Source organism: Panthera tigris, chromosome D1 (genome assembly GCF_018350195.1).
Source record: "Panthera tigris isolate Pti1 chromosome D1, P.tigris_Pti1_mat1.1, whole genome shotgun sequence".
Classification (NCBI taxonomy): Eukaryota; Metazoa; Chordata; class Mammalia; order Carnivora; family Felidae; genus Panthera; species Panthera tigris.
This window is the reverse complement of record NC_056669.1, coordinates 22,709,152-22,723,889: the sequence shown is the minus strand read 5'-3', so window position 1 is coordinate 22,723,889 and position 14,738 is coordinate 22,709,152. Positions and strand designations below refer to the sequence as shown.

Genomic DNA, 14,738 nt, shown 5'->3' with positions numbered 1-14,738 from the left:
CTGTAACAAGAGACAAAGAGGGACACTGTATAATAATAAAAGGGACAATCCAACAAGAGAATATAACAATTACAAATATTTATGCACCCAACGTGAAAGCACCCCAATACATAAAAACAGTTACTAACAAACAAACGAAAGAATAGATAATAATATAATAATAGTAGGAGACTTGAACACTGCACTTACATTGATGGACAGATCATACAAACAGGAAATCAACAAGGAAACAGTGGCTTTGAATGACACACTGGACCAGATAGATTTAACAGGTATATTGAGAACATTCCATCCTAAAACAACAGAATACACATTCTTTCCAAGTGCACACAGAACATTCTCCAGAATAGATCACATATTAGGTCACAAAACAAGCCTTAACAAATTCAAGAAAATCAAAGTCATACTATGCATCTTTTCTGACCACAATGCTCTGAAACTAGAAATTAACCACAAGAAAAAATCTGGAAAGAGCACAAATACACGGAGGTTAAATAACATGCTACTAAACAACGAATGGGTTGGGGCGCCTGGGTGGCGCAGTCGGTTAAGCGTCCGACTTCAGCCAGGTCACGATCTCGCGGTCCGTGGGTTCGAGCCCCGCGTCAGGCTCTGGGCTGATGGCTTGGAGCCTGGAGCCTGTTTCCGATTCTGTGTCTCCCTCTCTCTCTGCCCCTCCCCCGTTCATGCTCTGTCTCTCTCTGTCCCAAAAATAAATAAAAAACGTTGAAAAAAAAATTAAAACAAACAAACAAACAAAAAACAACGAATGGGTTAACCAAGAAATCAAAAGTTACATGGAAACAAGTAAAATCAATGGTCCGAAATTTGGGGGATACAACAAAAGTAGTTCTAAGAAGGAAGTTTATAGGAAGACAAGCGTACCTCAAGAAGCAAAAAAAAAAAAAAAAAATCTCGGATCCAACAAAACATTAAAAAAATTATTCACCATGACCAAGCGGGATTTATACCTGGGATGCAGGGCTGGTTCAATATCCGCAAAACGACATGATTCATCACATCAATAAAAGAAAGGACAAGAACCATATGATCCTCTCAATAGATTCAGAGAAAGCATCTGACAGAATATAGCATCCTTTCTTGATAAAAACCCTCAAGAAAGTAGGGCTAGAAGGAGCATACCTCGAGAAAAGCCATATATGAATGACCCAATGCTAATAGCATCCTCAATGGGGAAAAACTGAGAGCTTTCCCCGTAAGATCAGGAACAAGACAGGGATGTCCACTCTCACCACTGTTATTCAACATAGTATTGGAAGTCTTAGCCTCTGCAATCAGACAACACAAAGAAATAAAAGGCACCCAAATTGGCCAGGAGGAGGTCAAACTTTCACTCTTCGCAGATGACATGATACTTTACATGGAAAACCCAAAAGATTCCACCAAAAAACTGCTAGAACTGATTCATGAATTCAGCAAAGTTGCAGGATATAAAATCAACACACAGAAATCGGGTGCATTCCTATACACCAACAATGAAGTGACAGAAAGAGAAACCAAGGAATAGATCCCATTTACAGTTGCACAAAAGACCATAAAATACCTAGGAATAAATCTAACCAAAGAGGTGAAAAATCTATACACTGAAAACTATAGAAAGCTTATGAAAGAAATTGAAGAAGACACAAAAAAATGGAAAAAGATTCCATGCTCCTGGATAGGAAGAACAAATGTTGTTAAACTGTCTATACTACCCAAAGCAATCTACATATTCAATGCAATCCCTATCAAAGTAACACCAGCATTCTTCACAGAACTAGAATAAATAATCCTAAAATTTGTATGGAACCAGAAAAGACCCCGAATAGCCAAAGCAATCTTGAAAAAGAAAACCAAAGCAGGAGGCATCACAATCCCAGACTTCAAGCTGTATTACAAAGCTGTAATCACCAACACAGTATGGTACTGGCACAAGAACAGATACTCAGATCAATGGAACAGAATAGAGAACCCAGAAATGGACCCACAAATGTATGGCTAACTAATCTTTGACAAAGCAGGAAAGAATATCCAATGGAATCAAGACAGTCTCTTCAGCAAGTGGTGCTGGGAAAACTGGACAGCGACATGCAGAAGAATGAACCCGGACCACTTATACTATACACAAAAATAAACTCAAAATGGATGAAAGACCTAAATGTAAGACAGGAAGCCATCAAAATCCTCAAGGATAAAGCAGGCAAAAACCTCTTTGATCTTGGCCGCAGCAACTTCTTACTCAACATGTCTCCGGAAGCAAGGGAAACCAAAGCAAACATGAACTACTGGGACCTCATGAAAATAAAACTCTTCTGCACAGCGAAGGAAACAATCAGCAAAACTAGAAGGCAACCGACAGAATGGGAGAAGATATTTGCAAATGACATATCAGATAAAGGGTTAGTATCCAAAATCTATAAAGGACTTATCAAACTCAACACCCAAAAAACAAACAATCCAGTGAATAAATGGGCAAAAGACATGAATAGACACTTCTCCAAAGAAGACATCCAGATGGCCAACTGACACATGAAAAAATGTTCATCACTCCTCATCAGGGAAATACAAAGCAAAACCACAATGAGATACTACCTTACACCTGTCAGAATGGCTAACATTAACAACTCAGACAACAACAGATGTTGGCAAGGATGGGGAGAAAGAGGATCCCTTTCACACTGCTGGTTGGAATGCAAGCTGGTGCAGCCAGTCTGGAAAACAGTATGGAGTTTCCTCAAAAAAACTAAAAATATAACTACCCTACGACCCAGCAATTGCACTACTAGGCATTTATCCAAGGGATACAGATGTGCTATTTTGAAGGGACATATGCACCCCTCATGTTTATAGCAGCACTATCAACAATAGCCAAAGTATGAAAAGAGCCCACATGTCCATCAATGGGTGAATGGATAAAGAAGATGTGGTATATATATACAATGGAGTATTACTCGGCAATGAAAAAGAATGAAATCTTGCCATTTGCAACTACGTGGATGGAACTGGAGGGTATTATGCTAAGTGAAATTAGTCAGTCAGAGAAAAACAAAAATCATATGACTTCTCTCATATGAGGACTTTAAGAGAAAAAAAAGATGAACATAAGGGAAAGGAAACAAAAATAATATAAAAACAGGCAGGGGGACAAAGCAGAAGAGACTCATAAATATGGAGAACAGGGCTACAAAAGACGACGGCTGCGGCGCGCCGGGCGGAACTTTCCAGAACGCTCGCTGAAAAGCGGAGGAGCGGCGGCTGCCCGAGCTGCGCCCAGCAACGCGCTCCTTCCTGCTCCCCCACACCGGCCTCGGCCCCCTCACCGGCTGTAGAAAATGGTGAAAGAAACTACTTACTATGATGTTTTGGGGGTCAAACCCAATGCCACCCAGGAAGAATTGAAAAAGGCTTACAGGAAATTGGCTTTGAAGTACCACCCTGACAAGAATCCAAATGAAGGAGAGAAGTTTAAACAGACTTCTCAAACTTATGAAGTGCTCTCTGATGTGAAGAAAAGGGAATTATATGACAAAGGAGGAGAACAGGCAATTAAAGAAGGTGGAGCAGGTGGTAGTTTTGGCTCCCCCATGGACATCTTTGATATGTTTTTTGGAGGAGGAGGAAGGATGCAGAGAGAGAGGAGAGGTAAAAATGTTGTGCATCAGCTCTCTGTAACCTTAGAAGATTTATATAATGGTGCAACAAGAAAACTAGCTCTGCAAAAGAATGTGATTTGCGACAAATGTGAAGGCCGAGGTGGTAAGAAAGGAGCGGTAGAATGTTGTCCCAATTGCCGAGGTACTGGAATGCAAATAAGAATTCATCAGATAGGACCTGGAATGGTTCAGCAAATTCAATCTGTGTGCATGGAGTGCCAGGGCCATGGGAAACGGATCAGTCCTAAAGATAGATGTAAAAGCTGCAATGGAAGGAAGATAGTTCAAGAAAAGAAGATTCTAGAAGTTCATATTGACAAAGGCATGAAAGATGGCAAGAAGATAACATTCCATGGTGAAGGAGACCAAGAACCTGGACGGGAACAAGGAGATATTATCATTGTTTTAGATCAGAAGGACCATGCTGTTTTTACTAGGCGAGGAGAGGATCTTTTCATGTGTATGGACATACAGCTGATTGAAGCACTGTGCGGCTTTCAAAAGCCAATCTACTCTAGACAACAGAACCATTGTCATTACCTCTCATCCAGGTCAGATTGTCAAGCATGGAGATATCAAGTGTGTGCTGAATGAAGGCATGCCAATTTATCGTAGACCATACGAAAAGGGTCACCTAATCATCGAATTTAAGGTAAACTTCCCTGAGAATGGCTTTCTCTCTCCTAATAAACTGTCTTTGCTGGAAAAGCGCCTACCTGAGAGGAAGGAAGTAGAAGAGACTGATGAAATGGACCAGGTAGAACTGGTGGACTTTGATCCAAATCAGGAAAGAAGGCGCCATTACAATGGAGAAGCATATGAGGATGATGAACATCATCCTAGGGGAGGTGTTCAGTGTCAGACCTCTTAATGGGGCCAGTGAAGAACACTGCTGGCATTTTATATGCAGTAGTGAATGAATGAAGGACTATAATCATAGCTCACTACTTGCTATTATTGTTTTTGTTTTAATATTCAACTATAGTAGTGTTTTAAAAGTTAAATGAAGAATAAAAAATATAAAAGCTCAAAAAAAAATATGGAGAACAAACTGAGGGTTATGGGAGGGGTTGTGGGAAGGGGGATGGGCTAAATGGGTAAGGGACACTAAGGGATCTACTCCTGAAATCATTGTTGCACTATATGCTAACTAATTTGGATGTAAATTTTAAAAATAAAAAATAAAATTAAAAAAAATAAAAAATCTCAAATAAACAACATAATTTATACCTAAAGGAGCTAGAAAGAGAAAAAGAAAACCCAAAACTAAAAAAATAATAGTAATAATAGAACAGATCAATGAAACCAGGAGCTGGTTCTTTGAAAAGATCAACACAATAGATAAATCTCTAGCCACACTCATCAAACAAGATCCAAATAAGCAAAATCACCAATGACAGAGGAGAAATAACCAACACTACAGAAATACAATTGTAACAGATTATGAAAACCTATATGCCAACAAATTGAACAACTTAGAAGAAATGGATAAGTTCCTAGAAACCTAACAAAACTAAAACAGGAAGAAAGAAAAATTTGAACAGAGCAATTACCAGCAATGAAATTGAATCAGTAATTTTAAAAACTTCCCAAAAAACAAAAGTCCAGGACCAGAGAGCTTCACAGCCAAATTCTATCAAACATTTAAAGAAGAGTTAATACCTGTTCTCAAACTATTCCCCAAAAAAATAGAAGAGGAAGGAAAACTTCCAAATTCATTCTATGAGGCCAGTATCACCCTGATATCAAAACCATATAAAGACACCACAGAAAAAGAGAACTACAGGCCAATATCTTTCATGAATATAGAGGCAAAAATCCTCAACAAAATATTAGCAAACCAAATCCAACAATACATTTAAAAAAATCATACACAATGATAAATAGGATTTATTCCCGGGATACAAGTATGGTTTAATATTTGCAAAACAATCAACAGGATATGTCACATCAATAAGAGAATAAAAACCATATGATTATTTCAATGGTTTCATAAAAAAACATTTGACAAAGTACAACATCCATTCATGATAAAAACCCTATACTAGGTAGGTTTAGAGGGAACATAACTCAACATAATAAAGGCCATATATGAAAAAACCCCAGTGAATATCATACTCAATGGTGAAAACTGATCTTTTCCCCTAAGATCATGAACAAGACAAGGATGTCCACTTTCAACACTTATATTCAACCTAGTACTAGAAATCCTAGTTGCAGCTATGAGACAACATGAAGAAATAAAAGACCTCCAAATTGGTAAGGAAGAACTAAAACCATCGCTATTTGCATATGATGTGATACTATGTATAGAAAATGTTAAAAAATCCACCAAAAAACTACTTACTAGAACTGATAAATGTATTCAATAAAGTTGCAGGATACAAAAATCAATGTACAGAAATTTCTTGCATTCCTATACACTACTGATGAAGCAGCAGAAAGTGAAATTAAGAAAATCCCATTTACAGTTGCATCCAAAACAATCATATATCTAGGAATAAACTTAACCAACAAGATGAAAGACCTATACTCTGAAACTATAAAACACTGATGACAGAAATTCATGACAATGCCAAGAAATGGAAAAACATTCCATGCTCATGGATCGGAAGAACAAATAGTGTTAAAATGTCTGTACTAACCAAAGCAATCTGCAGATTTAATGCACTTCCTATCAAAATATCAACAGGATTTTTCACAGAACTAGAATAAACAGTCCTAAAATTTGTATGGAACCATAAAAGACCTCAAGTAGCTAAAGCAGTCTTGAAAAAAAACAAAACAAAACTGGAGGGATCACAATTTCAGACTTCAAGTTATATTACAAAGTGGTAGTAATTAAAACAGTATAGTACTGGCATAAAAATACTTATATAGATCAATGGGGCAATAGAAAATCCATAAATAAACCCATAATTATATGGTCAGTTAATCTTTGACAAACGAGGAATGAATATACAATGAATAAAAATAGTCTCCTCAACAAATGGTGTTGAGAAAACTGGAAAGTCCCATGGAAAATAATGAAACTAGACCACTTTCTTACACCATACACAAAAATAAACTCAAAATGGATTAAAGACCTAAATGTGAGACCTGAAACCATAAAAATCCGTGAAGAGAGCACAGGCAGTTATTTCTCTGACATTGGCCATAGAAACATTTTTGTAGGTGTGTCTCCTGATGAAAGGGAGATAAAAGCAAAAATAAACTATTGGAACTACATCAAGATAAGAAGCTTCTGCACAGTGAGGGAAATAATCCACAAAACTAAAAGGCAACCTACTGAACGGAAGAAGATATTTGCAAACGGCATATCTGCTAAAGGATTGGTATCCAAAATAAATAAAGAACTGATACAAGTTAATACCCCCAAAATGAATAATCCATTTAAAAAATGGGCAGAAGACATGAACAGACATTTGTCCAAAGAAGATATACAGATGGCCAGTGGACACATGAAAAGATGCTGAGCATCATCCATCATGAGGGAAATGCAAATGAAAACTGCAAAGAGATAATCATCTTACATCTGTTAGAATGGTAAAAATAAAAAACACAAGTAACAACAAGTGTTTGTGAGGATGTGGAGAAAAAGGAACCCTCTTGCAAACTGGTGCAGCCACTGTGGAAGACAACATATGGAGGTTCCTCAAAATTGTAAATACCCTATGATCCAGTAATTGCACTACTGGGTATTTACCCAAAAAATACAAAAACACTAATTCAAAAGGATATACATACCCCTATGTTTATTGCAGCATTATTTACAATAGCCAAGGTAAGCAAGCAGCCTAAGTATGCATCAATTGATGAATGGATAAGGAGGATGTGTTGTATATATATACACACACACACACATACACAACATACACATGTATACAATGGCATATTATTCAGTCATAAAAGAGAATGGAATCTTGTCATTTGTGATGACATGGATAGAATATAATGCTAAGCAAAAGAAGTCAGAAAAAGACAAATACCATATGATTTCACTCATATGGAATTTAAGAAACAAACATGCAAAGGAAAAAGAGAAACCAAGAAACAGACTCTTAACTATAGAGAACCAACTGATGGTTACCAGAAGGGAGGTGGGTGGAGGGATGGGTGAAATAGGTGAATAGGACTGAAGAGTACACTTACCATGATGAAAAAAAATAAAATAAAAAAATAAGATAAAAAAGAAAGCTAAGCTTAAGACTGTGATGTCAACTCTAAGCCTTATATATTCTCCTCCAAGTCAATGTCCTATCTCTTCTCTCTTTCTCCTCAAATTAACAAATTATCAGAGCACTTCATGAGACATCTAAATTTCCATAATAATATTTTACTGTCATAACCATCAGCCATTACTTTCTCCAGTGCTATGCTGTGTGGCCCTCTCCTCTGCCTCCTCTACCTTTTCTCTAACCTCAATAACTACACAGGGGATTTTTTCTCTCTCTCAGATAAGTGGTCAGAAATTGAACATGTCGATATCTGTAACTATTTGTAAGACCAAAAACTCACCCCAGGGCTATTGGTGATGGGTGTTAGGAGGGCACTTGTTGTGATGAGCACTGAGTGTTTTATGTAAGTGATGAATCACCGAATTATACTCCTGAAACCAATATTGCACTGTATGCTGATTAACTAAAATTTACATTTAAAAAAATGTTATTTTCAGGAGAGAAAAAAAGGATTGTCATCAGTCGCTTTGAAATCATAGGCAGCGTCTAATCCAGGTCTCAGAGGCTTTCTCTCACTCTCAGCTGCCCCTCTGCCTCAGGCCTGACCACTTCAGTAGCTTGATCCAGGAGCGATTCAAACATCTCTCTGGGCTTTGAGTCTGTGCTCCTTGTAAATGCCCCTTCAGAGGGCTTCTGCTGCAAGTTTATTTGAGAGTAAAAGGGATTTGTGTTATCATATTCACTTCTATGCCAGTTAAATGCGGTAGCTGATGTTCCACGTTCGCTTCACCTCCACTGGAACTCTTATTCAACGACATCTTAGCCACTTCCTGGAATTCTTTGGCTGTATAGTTGACCCTTGAACAACATAGGTTTGAACTGTACTTATATGCAGACTTTTTAAAATAAGTATTCCTATAGTACTATAAATGTGTTTTGTCTTCCTTATGAGTTTCTTAATAACATTTTCTTTTCTCCAGCTTACTTTATTGTAAGAATACAGTATAATGCTTGTAACATACAAAACGCGTATTGGTCAAGCTTTCAATCAACAGTAGGTTATTAGTAGTTAAGTTTTGGGGAAGTCAAAGTTACATGCATACTTTTGATTGAGCAGGGCGTTGGTGCTGCTAACCTCCACGTTGTTCAAGCGTCAGCTATACTAATCATAATCATAAGCATCTAATGAGCATTTTCTTGTAGTAGACACTATTTACGTGCATCATCAAATTTCATTGTCACAAAATCCCTATGAGGTGAATATAATTATTTTTTAAATTAACCCAGTTATTAGTATGAATTTATACTGTAATTCGTGTAATTATCTTTCTTAATAAGAAAAGGAAGGCACAGAAACATTAGCCAACTTGGGCATGATTGCATCATTAGTAAAAGACAGACCGGGGATTCGAACCCAGGTGGTCTGAAGCATAATGCTCAACTGAGAAGATGCTGCTGTCATGGTTCATGGCTCAGCTGAGGCATAGAAGTGGGGGGGCTGCACTTCTGTGCCATTCATTTATTCCTAGTAATACCACAGTAAAGGGGTGTATGGATGTTTGAAACTTAAGAATGTTATGATAGTTGAGAAGGTTTGTTTGACAAGGGGAACAAAAATTTTCACCTGTACACAGGCTATGCCTATTCTCATGGTTCAAGGGATGTAACACAAACACAAAGGAAAATCCGTTACCAGTGGGGCCTTCATGGGCACAACCCAATTCCTGACTACGGTTGTCTGTCTTCAGGTTCATACCTTTCTTAAATCCTCCATAGTATAAATCCCCCCCCTTTAGAACAGGTATCCTCAGGTGCCCTACTTCCTGCCATCAGCAGCAGATCTACTTTCTCCACACTAGTATATATCCTGACATATAATAATCTACAGGTTGTTTCCCCCAAAGTGAATTATTCAGGTAGCCATAGGGATCGTATTTAAGGAAAAGATCCTCTGTAATCTAGAGGAGAACGATAGAAGCAGTCTGTGGTCCAGAGGTCTTTACCACTGGCATGCCATTCAAGAGGGGTTTGGGTCTCTGCACCCATGGAACCGGTCCTAGGTGGTGTTTCTGTGCCAAGTTGCTTCCCCTTTAAGACTGCTCATCAGCATGAGGTGTATATTTCCTCCTCAGTCTTCTCAGTCATTCAGCAGGAAAATAATGGTATGCATGCACCTGCACACACACATGTATGTACACACATGCACACACATCCTGATGAACAGAAAAACGAGGCCATGGATCTTACTATCTTTTTCAAGCAACAGAGTATCTGGTGCTCGATTGCCAACCAATGGCTACCAAAAGACCTGGCTGAAATCCTGAAACTGCTGTTTTTAGAACCACATTTTAAGACTGGATATTCTTTTTAAAAAATGTTTGTTTATTTTTGAGAGAGAGAGAGTGGGGGAGGGGCAAAGAGGGGGAGGAACAGCGAGGATCCGAAGCGGGCTCTGTGCTGACAGCAGAGAGTTCAATGCAGGGCTCAAACTCTCACACTGTGAGATCGTGACCTGAGTCAAAGTCAGATGCAAAACTGACTTAGCTACCCAGGTGTTCCAAGACTGGATATTCTTGATATTCTCTTTCAAAGAGGGAACACAGAAAGATAGATCATCACTCTCATCTCCCAAATCAAAAAGGTAGATGTAGGAGCTGCTTTTTCAATTTATATAAAAATTTGTGACTCACAATGGTTATGGGACGATCCGACCTTTCTTATGCAAACAACAGCTTCTAAAGCAGCTGCTTTAAATTTATGGAGCTTGGCTGTCCAAAGAAGAAGCAGTTTTTGATTCTTAAATGGTCTCTGTGCCCTAGGGCAGAACGTGTTGTTTGTAGTAACAGGAAACATTTGTGGTCCAGAAGTCCTCCTCTTTGGCAGCCAGGTAAGCAGAGAAGAAACTATTGTTAACCTCACCCTTGCTGCACCCTGGTTTCAGTGGGAATACACATATTACTTAGAAAAGTCCCTGTCAAGAAAGAAAGGTCAGGGAAGTACAGGCAAGGAGACAAAACAAAGGTGCAGTGGTACCACTGAGTGAGACCCTGGAAGGTGAGCATTGCACAAAGCTTGGTATTTTAGATGCCATAATTGCAGCATTTAAGAATTATGCCCCTCTGTGTTCAGTCTTTCTCTGACTTGGATGTTCTCATGTAGTCAGTCATTGTGGGAAGGGTTGAGGAGTTGAATTTTATCTTTCAAAGACAAAATAGGGGCAAATAGGGAGATCTGGGAGACCCAGGGTCAGGCCTTTGGGAAAGCAAGGGGAGAGTGGTAGAATTGACTCAGCATTCAAAATCCTGGAAGCTGTGCCTGACTCTGGGCTTGGTCTGGGAATAGAGTCCCTTCTGATAATCCTGAACCAGGCTCTTTATGCCCTTTTCTAGAAGAAACTACTTGTGCCTAGGACTTTGGGATCTAGAAAAGCACTTGGAGATGCTCAGAAAATCACAATGAGAGGGGAGGTCTGGAGATGGGGGAAGAGATACAAGGAGAACATCCCCAGAACGTTTCAGCTGAGATTCATTTAGAGATTTTACACAATCCTTTAGATATTCCTTCAATTTTTGGTCACCCTGGCTTTTAGAACTCCAGATCTCCCCTTGTTTTTGGTAAATTGGAATTCATTTAATTTTCTTGCTGCTCACTCATCCGAGAGAAACCAGTCTGTTCTGAACCGGAGTCTCTGACTTCAAAGGCCATTCTAGAAGAAATTGTTCTTGATCTTCTCTTCCTGCTTACTCCCAGACAAGATGACTCTAAGCCTTAAAGATAGTTAACCTTTAGCAGGTCACTCCTGCACTAACCCCACTGCCAGCTTTGTCTCCTTGCCATGCTAGAGCCTCAGCTGCAGCGCCTGGGCTATGGCCCTCTTTGGACAGGTGACCTCTGAGAGTAGTCTGTTGGCTGATGCATCTGACACCTACTCAGGCTAGGGGGATGTGTGTGACTCCTGAGATTCCCACACACCCAAGTCTTCCATTATCTTACCTCAGTTATGTTCTTGTGCTTTGGCATTGGGGGAACATATATGACAGAACATTCTGTTCACTTTTGCTTGGGAAATAGAAATAGTGAATTTCATAGAATTATGCTGCACAGTGGTGGGTCCAAGTTTTCCCAGTATAACTTTCTAACAAATTTGTGTGAACCTAGGTCAATATTCTCACTCTCCTGCACACCAGGGTTTTCTTGGGTAGATGAGAACAGGCAGAAGTTATACTGCTCCCGAGCAGAATAACTCGGGAGCACTATAACTTCTAGTCCCTCTTCTCCAGACTGACTGGTCAATGTCCTAGCAGCCTGTCGAGGGAAGCACACTAAATAGGTAATGGGTATTAAGGAGGGCACTTGTTATGTTGACACTTGGGTATTATATGTAAGTGATGAATCACTAAATTCTACACCTGAAACCAATATTACACTATATGTTAACGAATTAGAACTTAACTTACATTTTGAAAAAGAAAAAAAAAAAAAAAAAAGAAAGCACATGAGCATTTACTGTGACCACAGTCCTGGAAGTTGGGCAAGAACTGCTGTCAGGGGTGGCTTGCAGCAGCCTTCCATCCCGTACTCATCACTCCAAAACGGGGTGGGCAACAACTGGAACAGGGGGCTGTTAGGCAGTGGGCTGGGGCAATGGAACAGGACTTCAGGGCAAAGCCCTCACTGCCTTAGAGACTGAGATCCTGCTGACTCAGTGTAAGAAAAGCCTCGGGAAATAGGGGCTTTTGAGGAGGAGTCCTCTTGAAGAAGTCCATTGTCACTCCTGGCCTCCCCACAATCCATCCGCTGTCAACTCGGTTAGATGAGTTAAGCTCCAAAGCAGGGCATGTGGTAGGAGCCGAATCGATGGGAAGTGGTGACCCAGAATCCATGTCTGACCCTGAATTCCCGTTTCTTGCTCTGTTAGCACCGATCAGACATGATCCCTGACCTGACAGCTGAGAGCACCCAGATCAGGATCTCCCTCTGTCTTCACACTGCGGGGAAATTGCAATTCAGTCCTGTTTCTTAGGCGTAAAATAAAGACATGGGGCTCTATTGCTTCCATGCCCAACTCCTCCATTTGACCCACTGGGGAAAACGGTACCTTCAAGGCTGCCCACAGCGAGAAAGTCTGAAGGACAGTGAAAGGAGGGAAGTGGGGCTGCTTTGGGTTGAGTATGGGGGGACGGCAAGGGTTTCTGGAGTGAGACCCAGGCATGCAGGGCAGTGATGTGGGGTGGGTCCAGCTACTAGAGGGAGTGCGGTTCTGAGGCAGGCCTGGGTGAAGGGCCAGCCAGGAGAACGAGTCAGCCAGACCCCATGTCCCCTGCTGGCCCGGCAGTGAGGCAGGTTTGCACTGCGTGCAAGGGAAATGGTCATGGAGGAGAAACGTGCCTGGACCTCCGTCACACATGTCCTTTTTTCTGGGTGTGTGGGGCTCAGATGGAGTCCTGTAATAAAGCAAGGCTCCCTCTTGTCGTGGACTCACCTGGGACCAGATGATCCCACCCTCAGGTGTGTTCCCTGCTGAGCAGGGCCAGGGAAAGTGCTTGTCTGAGGTTGGCAGAAATGGTTGAAGGGGATATTGCTCTATGCAGGGAACTTTCTCTGTGTGAGTGGGGTGGTGTTCTGCTTTTATTTTCTTTTTCCCTGTATCCTTTGCCCTTTCGCTGCCCTCCTGCAGGGACAAAGTGAGCCCAACCACGGGCTGACTACAAAGGAGCCAGATGTGGCCTCAAGTCCATTACCTTCTCCTCTGTCTGCAGAGATAGGACGTGGGTACAGGTTGAGCCTCTGGGAGGGCGGGAGCAACAAAGAGCAGGACAGCGAGTCCTTCAACCACCCATCTAGGAAGGGGCAGCAGGCTGGAAAGGCTTTGAATAGGAGCCAGGGGTGGAGGGGAGAAGGTTCAGACCCTCAGCCCTAGGAGAGGCCCCAGGGGAGGGCTGGGAACCTAGTTCTGGGGGCTCAGATATGGAGGCGGGGAGGAAAGAATGCCCGGACAGCACATCCTCTCTCTCTGTGGGAGGGAGAAGTGGCCACGGGTGTCCAAGGTCTGTCGGAGGCACACACTAAGATCCTGAGGACAGAAGTGTTGAAAGGCTAAGCAGCTAGCCAAAGCTTCTGGCTGAGTCTAGAAGGCAACTCAGGTGTTAGCCCATTTAAAGGGATTTACCAGGGCACCGGCTCCTGAATCTCCCACCATTTCTGGGCCTCACATTCAACAGGGAAGACAGGTACACTGATAAAGTCACAATTTTCACAATAAGAAACCAGAATCTCGTACGTATCATGTACAACCCTTCTCGGATTGTAAAAGAAAGAAACAGCATGATGTAATGGAAGGATATGCTCACCGGGTCCAACCTTGTTCCCTGGGGAATAATACTTCATCTCTAAGTGTACTTGGGCTTCAAGCACACTTGAAGATGAGGTCAATTATTTCTAAGCTATGTGGTTGTTCAGAGAAGTCAAAGAAATCAAGAATGTTTGCCACCAAGTAGGGTCTTACTGACCATTATCATATGTGAATTTATTAAGTCCTAATAACTACAGCTGATATACCTCTGACAGCCCTTGATTTCACCCGTGAGGTCCCAGATCCCAAAGAAATGAGTAACTTGTTTAAGGTCACGTAGCAGGTAGGTAGCACCCTTGGGCCTCCATCCTAGATGTACAGGGAGTACCCTCCTGGCGAAGATTATGTGAGGGATCGTACTTGGGAATAGCATGTGTCTGGCTCTGGGAATAAGTCCACTCAGATAAGTGGGCCCCACACTCACTCTGTCCCCAAGACAGGGGAATCTGCCGTTGCCATCGCCTGTCTTCTCTGTGGTGATCACCAACCACAGGTCATCCCGCAACTTGGTTCTAGGGGCTTTTCACCGTTCCCTCGTGTCTCAGGTTAACCACA

General features: G+C 41.1%; 1 protein-coding gene and 1 pseudogene across 1 annotated transcript in view; both read left to right on the top strand.

The window, feature by feature from the left end:
- The window catches only part of LOC122231006 (prostate and testis expressed protein 13-like), a 43,110-nt gene that overhangs the window by 24,730 nt on the left and 3,642 nt on the right, over nt 1-14,738 (top strand). The gene's annotated exons all lie outside the window — the stretch shown is intronic.
- LOC122231005 lies at nt 3,189-4,539 on the top strand (annotated as a pseudogene).